This window comes from Apodemus sylvaticus, chromosome 10, assembly GCF_947179515.1.
Source record: "Apodemus sylvaticus chromosome 10, mApoSyl1.1, whole genome shotgun sequence".
Taxonomy (NCBI): domain Eukaryota; kingdom Metazoa; phylum Chordata; class Mammalia; order Rodentia; family Muridae; genus Apodemus; species Apodemus sylvaticus.
In genome coordinates this window covers 65907900-65926163 of record NC_067481.1, presented here as the reverse complement: position 1 = coordinate 65926163, position 18264 = coordinate 65907900, and the positions used below count along the sequence as shown (strand labels likewise).

At 40.6% G+C, this 18264-nt stretch overlaps 1 pseudogene; it reads right to left on the bottom strand.

The window, feature by feature from the left end:
- Positions 1 to 7783: 7783 nt before the first annotated feature.
- LOC127695531 (olfactory receptor 2AK2-like) lies at positions 7784 to 8709 on the bottom strand (annotated as a pseudogene).
- Between the last annotated feature and the right edge of the window lie 9555 nt (positions 8710 to 18264).

The window sequence follows — 18264 nt, the reverse complement described above, 5'->3', positions numbered from 1 at the left end:
AGAGAGAGAGAGAGAGAGAGAGAGAGATGAATGGGTGTTCACATAAGTGTAGCCCCACATCTGTGGAGGCTGGAGGGTGATGTGGGAAATCATCCTCAGTTACTCTTCCACTTTACCAAGCCAGGGTCTCTAAATCAAACCCAGAGCTAACCCATACAGACAGTCTGGTTAGTCAGATTACTCTGGGGATCTTGTCTGGAGTTACAAGAGGGCTCCACACCCACTTGAAATTTGCACAGGTTCTAGGGACCCAAATGCTGGCCCTCACCCTTTCAAGACAAGCAATAAAGCACAGAGACATCCCCATGCTCCAGGTATCAAAGTTCCTAGGTGATTCCCCACATTCCAAGTCAGTAAACATCTGACGCATGGCCTACGTATCCTGAGGGAATCCACATTTTAATGGTGTCATTGTGACAATGCAAAGAACCCAAGCTCCAGCTTGCTTAATGAAACCATGCGGTTTTGGTTAGCTGGGGTGAAGAATCAGTGGTGGTCAACAAGATACCAGAACTACTAATGCGAAAACTTTGCATTACTGGGACTATTGATGCTGGTTAGATGGAGCTAAGACATTAGTGGTGATTAAGAAGAGACCAGCATCATTGAGGTGAAATCTTCTGGGAAGTGTTTTCTGAGAGCACAAAGAAGCTGTGTTACAGAGATGGCCAAGGTTGTACCTTGTGCTGTGGTTGGAACTGGTAATGTGCAAGAGTCACCCAGGTCTTGAAAGCATGAAGGAGTCATGAAGAGCAGCTGAGGCTCAGCACTGTGAGAGACCATGGAAGGCCATTGATGAAGGAAGAATTACAAGTGATGGTCCAGAACTAAAGGACTTGGAGGAGCCTAGAAGATCGTGAATGGATCCCAGACTTTGGATGGTTGAAGTTTGATTTTGCTTTTGATTGTTATTGTGCCCTGATATTTTTCCTTCTTGAAGTAAGACCACAGTTAAGACACTTTGAATTTTTAAAAGACTTTGAATTTTAAAAGGGATTGAACTTTTAATATGTAAAGACTATGGGACTTTTAAAGTTATTTAGACCTTGGGAACGAATAATAAAGTAAGGGTTGAGGCTTAATAGTGATGAGTTTGTGTGTTAACAAGGCATCAATTGTACTGGCTGCTTTTGTGTGTCAACTTGACAGAGGCTGAAGTTATCACAGAGAAAGGAGATTCAATTGAGGAAGTGCCTCTATGAGATCCAGCTTTGGGGCATTTTCTTGGTTGGTTGTCAAGTAGGGACGGCCCATTATGGGTGGAACCATCCCTGGGCAGGTAGTATTGGGTTTTATACAAAAGCAAGCTGAGCAAGCCAGGGGAATCATACAAATAAATAACATCCCTCCATGGCCTATGCCTCAGTTCCTGCTTCCTGACCTGCTAGAGTTTCAGTCCTGACTTCCTTTGGTGATGAACAGCAATGTGAGTGTGTAAGCTGAATAAACACTTTCCTCCCCAACTTACTCCTTAGTCATGTTTTGCACAAGAATAGAAACCCAGGACTAAGACATCATGTATGAAGGGTTGAGGATACAAGGAGAATAACATTTAATTCTAGCTTTTCACTGTGAAGATGCACCAAGGAAAATTGAAACCTCTGGCAACAGAGTTGGATGAGCCAGCTGCCTTTCCTGAGTCATTCACTCCACAGAGTTCCTCAGTATGTGCACCACCCTGGATGCACTCCATAGTCCCAAAGGGAGAATTTCCGCTGCGCAGGCCTCAGAGCAGGCGCTGATGTGGTTTGCAGAAGCAGGGCACAGCCATGCTCTCCCACACCCATCCATCCAGGACGTCTCTGAAGCGCAGCACTTCTGGGTGGGTTTAGTATTCCTCACTTCTGGCAGCAGCAGCAAGATCAAGGAGACCCTTGGGAGTCCAGTTTCCAGGCCCTGCTCCTGTCATGGGCGGCAAGATAAGAGGCGTTGTGTCACAGACAAAGAAGTAGGGCCTGAGAACGCCGGAGAAGAGATGGTTGAATGTGTAGATGTAAGAGCCATTTGTGACATTGTAGAAGGAGATTTCACCAGCTTCGTAGTCCAAAAAAGATCCCGATGCGGCGAGGTTGCTCCTCTTGGAGCAAGGCACCGAGCGAGAGGACAGGACCATGAACTCGCTCCCCCTCAGCAGCCACATGGCCCAGACACCGTTCTCTGGGGATGGTGTGGTCTCCACTTTTCTCAGCACTGAGTCTTGGCAGACCCCGAGCCCCCAACTCTGCTCTTTCCCCCTCGATGGCTTCCTAGTAAAGCCTCTTGGAGGAGAAGCCCTGCAGGCCCAGGATGCAAGGCCATGTACCAAAGCGCTCAGGGTTGCTGGGGACATCCCTCCAGACCTCTGCATGCTGCACAGTGCACAGGTCCACCATTAAGAGCAAGGTTGGGTGGTCAGCGGCCGGATCCAGCTTCACATCCATTTTGGAAAGAGTTTGCAGAGCACAAAAACAAGCACAAATGTATAGTAAAACCTTACCTCTCCTCCCTCCCTCCTTCCCTTCCTTCTACTGCTGTGCTGAGGATCAGCCCTAGGGCCTTGGGTAGTATCCCTGAGCTTCAGTTCCAGCATTTGAAAATTTAGGCACCACTAAGAACCCTAATGGTTTCCCATTTCTCTCATGCAGAAAAGCTGAGCCTTGCGAATGCCTTGATTTTGGCCTCACAGAACTCTGCTGTACACAATGGGACTTCCATGGCCTGCCAAATGCCATAGTTAAATCCGTTGCCTTGTGTGAACAAAAAATATCAGAAGGTGTGGCTGGTTAAGTCTGTGTGTGCAGGTACGTACTTGTGCATGTGCGTGTGCGTGTGTGTGTGTGTGTGTGTGTGTGTGTGTGTGTGTGCGTTTCAGAGAGAGGCAGAGACAGAAAGAGTCTCTTGTTTTTGCTGGTGTGAAATTATTCATTTCTTGTATCACTTGGGTGTAGTTAACCTCCTTGTGTAGTTTTCCTTTTAGTATCCTCTGTAAGGCTGGATTAATAGAAAGATATTTTTCCTCCATCTATGGTGATAGAAAGTTTTGTTGGATGCAGTAGTCTGGGCTAATATGTGTAGTCTTAGGGTCTACAAGACATCTACCAAGGACCTTCTGGCCTTTAGAGTCTCTGTTGTGAAATCGGGTGTAAATCTCCTCATATGTTACTTAGCCTTTTCCTCTTGCAGCTTTTAATATTATCTCTATGTATTGTCTATTTATTGTGTTGATTATTATAGGGTGAGAGGTTTTTCTTTTCTGACCCAATTTATTTGGTGTTCTGTAACCTTCTTGTACATTTAAACACATCTCTTTCTTTAGGTTAGGGACATTTTCTTCTATGATTTTGTTGAACAAATTTTGTGGGCCTTTGAGTTGTGCATCTTCTCCTTCTTCTATTCCTATTGTTTTTAGGCTCGGGTGTTTTCATCATGTCCCAGATTTCATGAATACTTCCTGTTACAAAAGTTTAGATTTGGCATTTTCTTTGAGAGATTTATCAATTTCTTCTATCTTATCATTTGTAACTGAAATTCTCTTTCATCTCTTGTATTCTGTTGGTGATGCTTTCATCTGTATTTCCTGCTTTCTTTCCCAGGTTTTCTATCTCCAGGAGTCCCTCAGTTTTTGTTTTCTTTATTACTTCTATTTCCATTTTCAAGTGTGGAACAGTTATGGTCATTTCCTTCACCAGTTTGCTTGAATTTTTCTGATTATATTTACTCATTTCCTCTTTAAGGGCATCTAAGTGTTTGATTCTATTTTCTTGTATTTCTTTACAGGATTTATTTGGTTCCTCTTTAATGGCCTCTATCATCTTCCCATGATTAAATTTAAAGTTATTTTCTTGTGATTCATGTGTGTTAGCATATCCAGGGCTTGCTGAAGTAGGATAGCTGGGTGCTGGTGGTGCCATATTACCCTGCTTTTTTGATTGTATTCTTACATTGGCCTTTAGCCACTTGGTTGCCCCTGGTATTGGTAGGCCTTTTAGTCCCTGTTGACAGCAGGCTTCTGGGACTTCAATTAAAGGTGGTATTCCCTGATGGCAACAGGCCTCTAGGATTTTAGGTAGAGCTGATTGTCCTGGGTAGCAGCAGACTTCCAGGGATGTAGGCAGAGCTGTTGGTCCCTTTGGGATTATAGGTAGAGCTATGGACTAGAAGTTGGATTATATAGGGAACAGGGCAGTACTCATGGATTTTGGAATTTCTGGGTGACCCAGGGACCACGAGATTAGGGTTTGGGTATTTCACTTGGTTAATATCAGGCATCCTGGGATGCAGACAGAGATGTGGCCCAGGAAATGGAGTACAGATCTGCAACTGCAGGTAGCGGTATCGACAGCAAGATAAAGCACAGACGGGATAGGGCAATCAATTTATATACCATATGTCTGGGCATAGAAAGTAGCATCTGAATACACAATGTACAAAACCATCCCCCAACATGTTCCCAGTGACCCACTTGTTCCAGTGAGGCTCTTCCTCTTGAAGATTCCACAATGTTTTGAAACAGCACCTTCATCTGGGGACCAGGTGCTTAAAATCAATTGCATAATTGCAGATCTATAACTGACTTGAGCAGAGCAGAGCAAATCAATTACATAATTGATGCATTGGAGATATTAATTTCGCTTTTTAGTTTTTTAAAAAATAGGAAACCATGACTAAGATATTGCCTTGGGTTTCATGAAAGTCTGAACTTTAGGCTTTTCAACAGTTTGGGGACTGTTAAAGAGTATGGGGACTTTGATACTGAAAAAATATATACTTTACATCAAGAGATGGCCTATGAGAACCAGGCATGGAATGTAGAAGTTTGAATGAGGAATGTTTCCCAAAGGCTTACATGTTTAAGAACCTGGTCCCCAGATGGAGGCACTGTTTTAAGATGTTGTGGAATCTTCATGAGGAAGAGCCTTACTGGAAGAAGTGGGTCACTGGGAGTATGTTGGTGGGTGGTTTTGTGCAATGTGTATTTGCATGCTGATTGTTGTTCTGCCAGCATTACACAGATTCTGCGCCCACCATTACCAGTGCATCAGTTCTGACTCCAGGGAACCATCTCCTAGGTAGTTGCTGTTGAGAAGCAAGGACTCAGTCCAGCCTCTTGTTTCATGTGAACTTGAATCTTTACATATTGGAAGCTTCGATGGGTAGGGATTTGCCATCAAGACACTTTCTCCATTGTCACTGTGCCAAGCACAGATCACCCTGGAAGCACGGCAATGGGGGACACATGAGGTGAGAGTGTTGAGGATTCTTAGCAACCTCAGTCTTTCAGTTTAGAGTGAGCTTGTGGATGACAAGCAAAAGGAAACAGCAAAAGCAAGCCATTCATGGAGGATGCAATTCTCATTTTTTTTTTCATTTTTATCTGCATTGGTGTGAGGGTGTAAGATACCATGGAAATAAAGTCACCAACAGTGTGAGCTGTGATTTGGTGCTGGAAATTGAACCCAGATCCTTGGGAAGAACAGATAGTATCTTAACTAATAAGTCATCTCTCCAGTGATAGAATACTTTGTCACAGAAATAAAAAACTAAGCAAATTTGAAGGAGGTATCCTGTGCCTGACACTTGGATTTCTATGAAATAACCCATATCTTTTGGGAGCACTATTTTTCTCTTCTGTAGGGTGTCTCTGGATAAATTCCCTTTCACTTTAAAAGTGAAATAGAGTACTATTATTTCTGCTCTTCTCTTCCTTCTCTTAAATTCTACCCACATTCACCACACTCAATTTGATAGCCTCCTTTTATTGATAACTATTGTCACACACATGTATGTATTCATGTATATATGTAATGCTTTATGTAATCACATGTATACACATACAACTTATGGAGTACATTTTTATCTCCATTAATTTACTTATTCAATTTATATCTGATTGCTTCCCCTTCCCCTTTCCATGTCCATAATCCCTCCACTATTTCTCCTCCCTTTTTCCTCTAAGCAGGTCGGGAACCCCCTTGGTTTCCCCTACCCTGGTGCATCAAGTCTTGGCAGGGATGTGTGCATCCTCTTGCCACTGAGACAGGAAAAGTCAGCCCAGTTAGGAAAATGGGATCCCACACAGAGGCAACAGATACAATTCATTTGTATTAGCACCAAGAAGAGATATTTCTATATGTCATTAAAATTAACACTCTAATAATTGGTACCAATTACAAAAAAGTAGTAATGAATCTCTAAAACATTTCACATCGTATATTATTTTTGTTGTTATTATTATTGTTATTATTATTATTATTAGTGTGGGTGTGGCCATGGATATATTCACATAAGTGCTCCTGGAGGCCAGAGGCCTCAGATACCCTGGAGTTGGAACTACAAACAGTTGTGAGCTACCTTACAAACGTGCTGGGATTTGAACTCTTGTCCTTTGAAAGAGAAGCCCATGCTATTAACAGCTACACCACCACTCCAGTCCCACAACATATATATTTTAATACTGAGAATCACTTCTCATGTTACTTATACCAGTACTTAGGATCATAAAGTTTTCTGTTGTTAGTTCTTGGACTACATGACAGTGAGTTGACTATTTTGAGAATGCAGGGGCCCTAGAAAGCTGGCCCAATGGTACTGACTGCTCCTCCAGAGGACCAAGGTTTGATACTCAGCACCTGTATGGTGGCTCACAAGCACCTTTAACTTCAAAATAAAACACAAACAAAAGCCAGTGATTGTGCATTTTTAAATCTGTGCATGCTAGCATACAAGTTTATACCCCAAACTAGTTTGAAGCTATTCTGGTCCACATATAGAGCTCCAGGATAATCAGTGTATATACAGGAAATTTCCTTGAAATAAAATTATTGCTGTCAGCATTTATTGTATATTAGCCATGGAAGAAACACAGAAATTGTCCATAGATTTTTAAAGCAGGACCATTCTGTGTCTTTTTGTCTAATGTCCTTATCATGAGCTAGCACGGTTGCTGAGAGACCCACATAAAGGTGGTCATAGAAAGAGACAGAGGGCATACTGACAGAAACATCCATTGATGATGTTTATTGCAAAGCCATTAGTGAATTTTGAGGAACAGTGTTGATAAAGGGAGAAATTATTAAATGACTTAGGAGAGATTAGAAATCTTACTCAGTTGGTTATAGTCACAAAAACATGAAAGTCAGCATTAACTTAACTTCTTCCATATTTCTTTCAGAATCGCCCTTAAAACATGCCATAGTACAAAAACATACACTTTTATGTAATAGTTGTACCTGCAAAGAAAACCAGTAAAACATTTCAGATTCATGTAAAATATTTACAAATGCACACCTATACTCATCAACTGCAGGAAGATCATGATTTCTTTCAGAATCGCCCTTAAAACATGCCATAGTACAAAAACATACACTTTTATGTAATAGTTGTACCTGCAAAGAAAACCAGTAAAACATTTCAGATTCATGTAAAATATTTACAAATGCACACCTATACTCATCAACTGCAGGAAGAGGCAGCAAACAATTGTCCTGACTCCCACAGTCTGCAATGCCTCAGTCCCTTGCATCAGGGCTGAAGTTTCTGTGGAAAGACAATCCAGGCTGACAGGCAGCCAGAGATGCCACGGCCAGGAACAAAGCCCTTCCATCTCCTTCAGAGCCAACATTCAGATTCAAACAATCAATTCAGTGTGTCACTGTGAGGGCGAAGGTTTGTACTCTTGTTCAGTCAGTGAGATAATCTAGTGAGCTTCCACCAGCATATCAGTCCTGAAATTGTCCCAGAGAGTGTCCAAAAGCAGCCTTCAGATCAGTCCACAGAGTGACCCTAAGTCCTGTGTCACTATCTATCACCCCATCTGTCTCCTCAGGGCCCCCATGACCTCCTTGTTCCTCAGAACATGGGAACCCATGAATGGGTTCAGAACAGGGGTGACAATTGAATAGAGCACAACCACCACTTTGTCCCTTCCAGGAGAATGCAAGGAGTGTGGCTGTGTGTAGGTGGGAGGCCAGTGACATAGAACAGGCTGGCCACAGTCAGGTGTGAGGAGCAGGTGGACACAGCTCTACTCTGTCCCTGCCCTGAACCCATCTGGAGTACAATAAGCAACACCCGAGCATAGGAAGCTAGGATGGCCAGGAAGGGCAGCAGAAGAATGAGAAGGCCACTCATGAGGACTGTATGTTCATATTGGGATGTGTCTTCACACACCAGTGGCAGGAGAGATGGAATCTCACAGAAAAAGTGGTTAACCATCCTAGACCCACAGAAGGGAAGGTGAAATACATACACTGTGTGCACTAAAGCGTTGAGGGAACTGCTGCTCCAGGCACCAGTGACCATGGAGGAGCAGATCTTCCTGCTCATGAACACAGGGTAGTGCAGGGGCCGGCAGATGGCTATGTACCTGTCATAGGACATGAAGCTCAGCAGCAGAGCTTCAGACCCACCCAGGGTCAGAAACACAAAGGCTTGGATCGCACAGCCCACAAAGGAAATGGCTTTGGTGTCTGACAGGAAGTTGGCTGCCATCTTGGGCACAGTGGTGGAGATGTACATCATGTCAATGATGGAGAGCTGGCTGAGGAGGAAGTACATGGGAGTGTGGAGTCTCTGGTCCAGCCTGATGAGGTGGACCAGTGTGATGTTGCCTATGAGAGCCACTGCAAAGAGGATGGCAATGACTGTGAAGAGGAAGGTGTCCATGTGTCCATACTGGAAAAGGCCAACCAAGGTGAAGTCTGTCCCACAGCTCTGGTTTCCTGTATCCATGACTTAGACTGACGCATCAGAGCCGATCCAATCTGGAAAGGGCATGGCCTGGTGAGGACTGTCCTTGAGGAGGAAATGACAACTATTACATAGGATAGTTTTCCTGAATAGCATTACGCCACTCTCTCTTCTACCCTGTATATTAAGCTTTCATATATACATTATTCAAAATAGTCCTTTTAATCATTTTTAAATGTTTTTAGTTTTGCTTATGCTGCTGTGTCATATGCATTAATGGAAGACTTTGCTGTTTCCATGCATGTCTGACACACTCTGCTTTGAAACAATACTTTGGAACCTTACCATTTCTACATGGATGGAGTCTTGAGTCTTGCTTTTGAATCAAGGTTGTTCATAAGTTATAACTGAGGAAATAAGAATAAACATTTTGAAGATCACAGAACAAAATTTAAATAATCCCAAATTAGCAGTTAGGTAATTCTCAGACAACTTTCTATACCTGATGCAGATCCTCTCTGGTGAGAGGCTGGAGTCAGGTCTCCTTCTGTGACAGACCAGCATTCACTCACTCAGTTCTGTTATGTGTGTGAAAAAAGTATTGACAGGAGAGTTTCAGGAAATCAAAACTGGAATGTGTACAGGAAATGAACGAAGTACTGATATCATGGTTCAATGTAAAAATCAAGGAGATGTAGTATGTCTACAAGAGGTTTGTTTACGTAATGCAAGAAAACACGTGAAATAATACTAAGCATTTTACTACATTATACATTTATTCATTTGTTACATAAAGGACGTAGACTACTTTCAAGTAGCAGAGGAGTAGGCAACATTTTCAAACTCTCAAAATATGATTTATGAAAGAGAATTAGCAGAAATTAATAGTGCAACATAGAACACGGTTATTACATTTTATATAAAGACCTCAGGTATTCCTCACCTCCTGACTATTCCTTAAGATGATAAAATGCTAGACTGTCCACAGCTTTGGTTTGCTCCTCATTACCTGTGTCAGATGTTTTCAGACCCTGGAAGTAGTCACTGCTGAAACTGTGGTGTTACATGCTGATTTCTGTGGTGCACATGCGCATGTGCATGCATGCATGGGTGTGTGCTACTGAGATCAAATGCCTGGCCTTGGCAAGCACTGTGACCCTGAGGCATACCTTAGTACTTGTTGTTGAGGCTAGGTCTCACTCATATTGCCCAGTAGCTCAGATTCATCCTCAACTTCAATCCTTTCCTGACCTTCCAGAGTGCTGCGATAGAGGCTGGGCCACCAAGACCAGCCCTGCCCTGGCTTCCATCATTAGAAGCTTAGTCAGTGTCTGCTGGATACTTACATATAGGAAAAGTGATTTTGAATGCTGTGAAATTGGAAAGGATAAATTGTTCTTTCTCTTCAGAGTTTTTGCTTTTGTTCAATATGTAGGAAATCACCTGGTCTGGTTTCTCATTCTCTAAAATCAAAATTTAGTCTGGCAGTAGCAGCAAAGGAGGAGCAGCAGCAGCAACACCCCTGGTTCTGAAAACCTCCCCAGGCCATCCTAAACACATGTGTGTTAGATGTGACCGCTTCCCTTTGGAGGACAGAGTGTGCTGGGGCAGCCCAAAGCAGAGGACGCAAGTGAACTCTTTACTCCTGTGCATCCCTGTCACAACCACATCTTTTAGCGATGAGAGTCTATAATAAGGATCATTTGGAATCAGTATAAAGGATGTCTACTAGCCTGATGTTTATCCATGCACACTGTATGCACTGTGTCACATTATCATATTGCACCTGTGTAATTAATAAATTAAAGCAAATTTAATTTTGAAATCAGAAAATATTCTAAATATGTTGAGAAATTGCATATTTTATGGCAAGCCTGTGTCCTGGAACTGAGAGAGCCACAGTCCTTTCTCCTTCTAAGAAGGGTTGCACATCCGAGAATACCAATGGGCAGCATCCAAAAGCACTGACCTTGCAGATATTTTTTAAAGTGATTACTGGAATGTGCATCTAGCCAGGAGTTGATTCAACTCAAGAGTATGAATTACAGGTAAAACAATCCACTTTACCCAGTAATCCCAATATATACCTTCACCAGCAAGAGCACCACTGCTATAGGTTGTCCTCAACAAGATCAATAGCAAATTCACCAGAGAATTCAGCTTAACTTCAGTAATTCCTTGATTCCAAGGCTCCTTTGTCACCTAAGGGGGTGTGCCATGACCAAGCCAGAATTCCTTCCTCCATCAAACTGAGCTTTTTTTTTTATTCGATATAATTTATTTACATTTCAAATGATTTCCCCTTTTCTAGCCCCCCCCTCCCCGAAAGTCCCTTAAGTCCCCTTCTCTTTCCCTGTCCTCCCACCCACCCCTTCCCACCTCCCTGTTCTGGTTTTGCCGAATACTGTTTCACTGACTCTCTCCAGAACCAGGGGCCAGTCCTCCTTTCTCCTTGTACCTCATTTGATGTGTGGATTATGTTTTGGGTATTCCAGTTTTCTAGGTTAATAACCACTTATTAGTGAGTGCATACCATGATTCACCTTTTGAGTCTGGGTTACCTCACTTAGTATGATGTTCTCTAGCTCCATCCATTTGCCTAAGAATTTCATGAATTCATTGTTTCTAATGGCTGAATAGTACTCCATTGTGTAGATATACCACATTTTTTGTATCCATTCTTCTGTTGAGGGATACCTGGGTTCTTTTCAGCATCTGGCAATTATAAATAGGGCTGCTATGAACATAGTAGAGCATGTATCCTTATTACATGGTGGGGAATCCTCTGGGTATATGCCCAGGAGTGGTATAGCAGGATCTTCTGGAAGTGAGGTGCCCAGTTTTCGGAGGAACCGCCAGACTGATTTCCAGAGTGGTTGTAAAAATTTGCAGCCCCACCAGCAGTGGAGGAGTGTTCCTTTTTCTCCACACCCTCTCCAACACCTGCTGTCTCCTGAATTTTTAATCTTAGCCATTCTGACTGGTGTAAGATGAAATCTCAGGGTTGTTTTGATTTGCATTTCCCTAATGACTAATGAAGTTGAGCATTTTTTAAGATGCTTCTCCGCCATCCGAAGTTCTTCAGGTGTGAATTCTTTGTTTAACTCTGTACCCCATTTTTTTAATAGGGTTGTTCGGTTTTCTGGAATCTAACTTCTTGAGTTCTTTATATATATTGGATATTAGCCCTCTATCTGATGTAGGATTGGTGAAGATCTTTTCCCAATTTGTTGGTTGCCGATTTGTCCTCTTGATGGTGTCCTTTGCCTTACAGAAACTTTGTAATTTTATGAGGTCCCATTTGTCAATTCTTGCTCTTAGAGCATACGCTATTGGTGTTCTGTTCAGAAACTTTCTCCCTGTACCGATGTCCTCAAGGGTCTTCCCCAGTTTCTTTTCTATTAGCTTCAGAGTGTCTGGCTTTATGTGGAGGTCCTTGATCCATTTGGATTTGAGCTTAGTACAAGGAGACAAGGATGGATCAATTCGCATTCTTCTGCATGCTGACCTCCAGTTGAACCAGCACCATTTGTTGAAAAGGCTATCTTTTTTCCATTGGATGTTTTCAGCCTCTTTGTCGAGGATCAAGTGGCCATAGGTGTGTGGGTTCATTTCTGGATCTTCAATTCTGTTCCATTGATCCTCCTGCCTGTCACTGTACCAATACCATGCAGTTTTTAACACTATTGCTCTGTAGTATTGCTTGAGGTCAGGGATACTGATTCCCCCAGATTTTCTTTTGTTGCTGAGAATAGTTTTAGCTATCCTGGGTTTTTTCTTGTTCCAGATGAATTTGATAATTGCTCTTTCTAACTCTGTGAAGAATTGAGTTGGGATTTTGATGGGTATTGCATTGAATCTGTATATTGCTTTTGGCAAAATGGCCATTTTAACTATATTGATTCTACCGATCCATGAGCATGGGAGATTTTCCCATTTTTTGAGGTCTTCTTCCATTTCCTTCTTCAGAGTCTTGAAGTTCTTGTCATACAGATCTTTCACATGTTTGGTAAGAGTCACCCCAAGATACTTTATATTGTTTGTGGCTATTGTGAAGGGGGTCATTTCCCTAATTTCTTTCTCAGCCTGCTTATCCTTTGAGTATAGGAAGGCCACTGATTTGCTTGTGTTGATTTTATAACCTGCCACTTTGCTGAAGTTGTTTATCAGCTGTAGGAGCTCTCTAGTGGAGTTTTTTGGGTCACTTAGGTAGACTATCATGTCGTCTGCAAATAATGATAGTTTGACTTCTTCCTTTTCAATTTGTATCCCTTTGACCTCATGTTGTCGAATTGTCCGAGCTAGTACCTCAAGTACAATATTGAAAAGATAAGGAGAAAGGGGGCAGCCTTGTCTGGTCCCTGATTTCAGTGGGATTGCTTCAAGTTTCTCTCCATTTAGTTTGATGCTGGCTACCGGTTTGCTGTATATTGCTTTTACTATGTTTAGGTATGGGCCTTGAATTCCTGTTCTCTCCAAGACTTTAAGCATGAAAGGATGCTGAATTTTGTCAAATGCTTTTTCAGCATCCAATGAAATGACCATGTGGTTTTGTTCTTTGAGTTTGTTTATGTAGTGGATTGCATTGATGGATTTCCGTATATTGAACCAACCCTGCATTCCCGGGATAAAGCCTACTTGATCATGGTGAATGATCATTTTGATGTGTTCTTGGATTCGGTTGGCAAGAATTTTATTGAGTATTTTTGCATCGATGTTCATAATGGAAATTGGTCTGAAGTTCTCTTTCTTTGTTGGATCTTTGTGTGGCTTTGGTATCAGCGTAATTGTGGCTTCGTAGAAGGAATTGGGTAGTGTTCCTTCTGTTTCTATTTTGTGGAACACAAACTGAGCTTTTTAATTAGAGGATTGTGGTGACCTTTTCCTTCAGATGACTAGAAGTGTGGACTACCTGTCTTTCTATAAAATTAACTCTAACATAATTTTAACTTCATCATGAGCTACTGTATTTTAAAGATACACATCCCACTTTCCTAGGATTTTTCCTCAAATGCCGTGAAGTCTGTAAAAATGATATTTTACAGACAGAGGTGAAAAAAGAAATGTCTCCTGGGAATAACGGAACTCTGTAAATTTAGAAGCAGAAATCTCACCTGGCAATTTACTATACTCTAGCTATTTAAGATGAGCCTGTAGTTCTCAAGTAGCAGTTTGCCCTGACTTCCTCCTTTTCTCTCTTCACGGGGATTCCTATGGCCTGGCTGATAATCTGATCTTTGAAGTCAATTCACTAACCGCCAAACTCCCTTTTAAGAATTGCAATGTTTTGCCTCATAGTTGTTTACATAATTACAACCTTCCAACCACATGCAGATTTTTATGGCTGTGTGTGTATGTATGAGGATGGCTCTGGCACTCTGGTACTGAAAGCATTGATTAATTCAGGAAGTTTTGTTTTACAAGGTAGAAGGCTAAATGTAGATAAAGATTTCTCACAAGAACTTGTTAAGATCCAGGTGGTATAAGAGACTTCAAACTCTTTGAAAATATACTGTCAACTATGAGTGACTCTATATTCTAATCAAGAAGTTTGATGGCATCTGTAATTTGATCTTCTGTATCTGTTACTTGAGAAACATTGTACCTGATTGATTTTGCATTTCCTTGTACCAAATCGCTATGATAATTGTGCCTGCCTCACTGGCTACATCTTTTGAAATGGTAATACCAAATCTTCGTGTATAAAAATCCTTGCCTTAGAGCTCCAAAATACATTCAGAATCAAGCCTCCTCTGTGTGTGTGTGGTTTGTTCTGTCTGTCATCTCAGCCGGACCTGTGCCTTCCTGGACCAGAGGATCCTGGTTATCCCACAGCAGACCCACGGTCTGTAACACTCAAACCTGGAATACCAAGTATGAATGGAAAATGAACCTGCCCCAAAATATAGAGAAAGATAAGACACCTAGAGATAACAGGTAGAAAGTCACAACTATGCCTCTAAGATTACCTTTTTAAATACAGTGTGAATATTCAGTGAATCAAGCTATTAAATCTGTGTAGAAAGAAAAAGGAACCCTGGCTTCTAAAACTCGTTTTCCCTAGCACATTTTGGAAACTGTTAGCTCACTGAGAATTTGTAAGATAGTTGGCTTTTTGCCTCAACAAATAAATCTCACTTAATATTGAAGACTTGGGTGCAAAAGAAATGTAATTTTTGCAACTATGGAAGGCTTTTAAGGTCTTAAATGCTCTGGCTGCCTGTGGAAGATTGGACTTCATAGGCTTTCTTTCAGAATCCTTGTGGGGAAACCTGGTCTCTTGTCCACAATTAAATAAACACATTACATACAAGAGAGACACCACATTCTTAGATCCCATGTTTGCACTGCACAGTAGAAGTTAAAAGAGGTTAGAATCAATGTTCAAGACATATTTTTGTCATAACCGAAGATGATAAGTTGTTTTAAAACCTCATTCCATTGCACACTCTGAACATGCACATCTACACAGAAGCATAAGGAAGGAGCTGAAAATGTAGATATTAGGAATATCTACATAAACATGGTATTTCAATTATGTAATATAGGATCGGGGTTCTGTCACATATTTCCGAAGACAATCTTCAAATGTTCAGCATGATCATTGATGTAAGAGAGTCATGTTTGTGAAAGCCACAGCTCCATTTGATGTTTAAAAAAAAAATGTTCGCCATGTCTCACCTTGGACAAGAAGTTGGATCAATGGCAAAGTGCAAAGTTTTCCTGCTGCAAAAAAATGTTTCAGTTAATTTGAAGAAGCTCTAGTTTTTAATTAGAAGAGAAACATGAATGAATCTGTTTAATATTCACTGTATACTGAAGTCTGTACCATTTCTCAATAAGTAACCATCTGATATCAACATTGTAAAAACTGGATCTTTGAAATTAATTATCCCAAACCTATTCCTTGTTTGCTAGGTAACATGTGTAATTATTTATCTATTAATACAAATGCCTGTTTTTTCTTTTGTCTTTTTACCTGGAAATAATATTAAGCTTCTAAGAGCAAGATTCACTACAAATTTAACCTTTGATAATATTTACTGGGTCAATTGTAAATATTTGACCAATCAATTCTAATTAAGTCTTTATATGTTACACTGAATCACTTTTAGTACTGACACCTTTTTCTATGAGAAATTTTTCTTGATAACAGAGCATATTCAAGAAATATGATAATTGTGTTTTATTCTTCCTACAGATTCCTTATTGTTATCTACCTAGAGAATAATAGATGAAAAGTGGTTTTCTTAAACCTTGAAATGAATATTTCCTACAATTTAACAACAAAGCAATTTCTTGTATCTTTCTGTTGCTGACACATTCTTATTAGACATGTTGTTTGTGCTGTATTTTCCCATTAGTCATAGATTTTATGGTTTCTTCCACAGTCAATGTGTTTTTTAACCTTATTGACTAATGACCCATTGATTTACTGCTACCTCTACCACACGTTTGATGTTTGGATTTATACAAATTTCACTTTTTAAGCATAGTGTTAGAAAATTTTTCATTTCCCTTTTCTTTCTTTAGATTTTCTCTTAATTTTACTATTAGTTCTTTTCCTTCTGTGCTTAGATTAAAATTCCAAGTTCAGCCAATAACCAAGGTGTAAAATTTATGTGTATAAACTGTCCTCTGCAACATTTCTATGCTAAACAATGAAGAATCTTATCCAAGAAAACACAAAGTTTACAAGTGTAGCTGGCTTACAAGAGCAATAAAAATAATTGCAACACCCAGTTTGTCATGAATACCAACTTTATTAATTTTTTTGTAGATGTATTATATGTTATAATAGTTTGAATAAATTTTCCTAGTTGTTTTGTTTATTTGTTCTTTTATTATACATGTATGGGTGTTTGTTTGCATGTGTTTCCATGTTTGATGTACCTACTTGATACCTGAAGAGACCATAAGAGGGTATCAGATGCCCTGGATTCAACATATGGTTATGAGGTGCCCTGTCGGCATTTGGAATTGAACTTGGATCCTTTAGAAGAGTGATCAGTGCCCTTAACTGCTGAACCTCTCTATTTATTCTTTAAATACTGGATAACTTTATAATTTCATGAGAATTATTGTATGGAAAATAAATGTTATTCACAGGAATAAAATTTTCCCGAGGTGGTAAGATACAGCATAGAATCAGTTTCTGAATTATAATAGAATCCACATGAGCAGAGGCTCCTCTTTCCTCCTTTAAAGTCCACAATTGTTAATTGCAATACTAAAAGAGACTGTGTTATGAGCTAGGCATGATGACATACACCTGTAATCTCAGGAGTTAGTAGGTAAAAGTGAAAAGATCAGTTCAGGGCCATTCTCTACTACATAGTGGGGTTCAATCCATCCAGGACTACATGAGACCTTACCTCAAATCAAATGAACTTATAGGTAAACAAACACCAAACCAAACAAAACAAGGTATTTATGTGTTTGATTTCTAGAGCTAAAGTTAACTATAACTTGCTGTCTTGCAGCACAGACTGGCATCAGCTGGTATACTTCTGCTTCATTTCTTCATGATGGTGTCAGAAACACACACATGTGAACCTTTCAAAATATTTTTTCAAAGCATGTGTATGTTGGTTTGCCTGCATGTGTGTCAGTGTATCACTTTTGTGTCTTATGACTTCAAAGGCCAGAAGAGGGCATCAAATCTTTTAGAACTGGAGTTACACACCATTGTGAACCATGGGTTCTGGGAATTGAACCCAAGTCTTCTGCAAGAGCAGTAAGTGCTCTCAACTGTTGAGATTTCTCTCTATTCTCCCTCCCTCTTTTCTTTGAGGGAGGGTTTCATTGTGCTGTGCTGGTTTTGAACTCATTGTGGAGTCAATTTTGACCCACTGCTCCCACTCCTCCAGTTACAGGATAACAGGCATTTATTATTACATTAGGTCTGCACATGCTAACTGACTTACACAGCTGGTCTCTGAATGTGTCTTTATCACACACATCAGCCTGTCCTAGGATTTTTGCTATGTCATTTGCAAACCAGACTAACATAATCTCATTTTTTGCAAGTCATAAATAGAGATATATATTTTTGTCTGACACATGCATTTGTAAATAACAGGCCCCCAAAGATGTCACTGTCCATTTCTCTGAAGAGAAATTAAAAAGCACATGGAAAGTTTTTATTTGAGTCTATTTCCCCAAATGCTGAAAGGACAGAGAAATGTGTTTAAAAAAAGAACAAAACAAGGAATAAAACTGGTTTTGTTCTCAGTGAAGACTAACGCTGGGCTTTCTTTCCACTCTTCAAACCCCAAATCCCCCATGTCGTGATCAGCATCTCCCACACTTCAGCTTGTAACCACTCCCTACACTGTAGAAAGGCACAGGAAGCAGCTGAGAAAGCAAGGCACAGTCTGCACAAATGCAAACACTCTCTCACTTCTCTTACATCATTTGCTTTATGACATAAGTGTTTGTACGTGTAAATACCACATACTGACCACATTCCCCATAGGCCTCTGCTGTCCCTGTTCTCTCCCCTTCCTGAGAATACTCTGTGTTTATACCTTTGACCTATAGCATCAACTATATCCACTCACAAGGGGAAGAAAGAGCTCTGGAAAGCTGTGATGT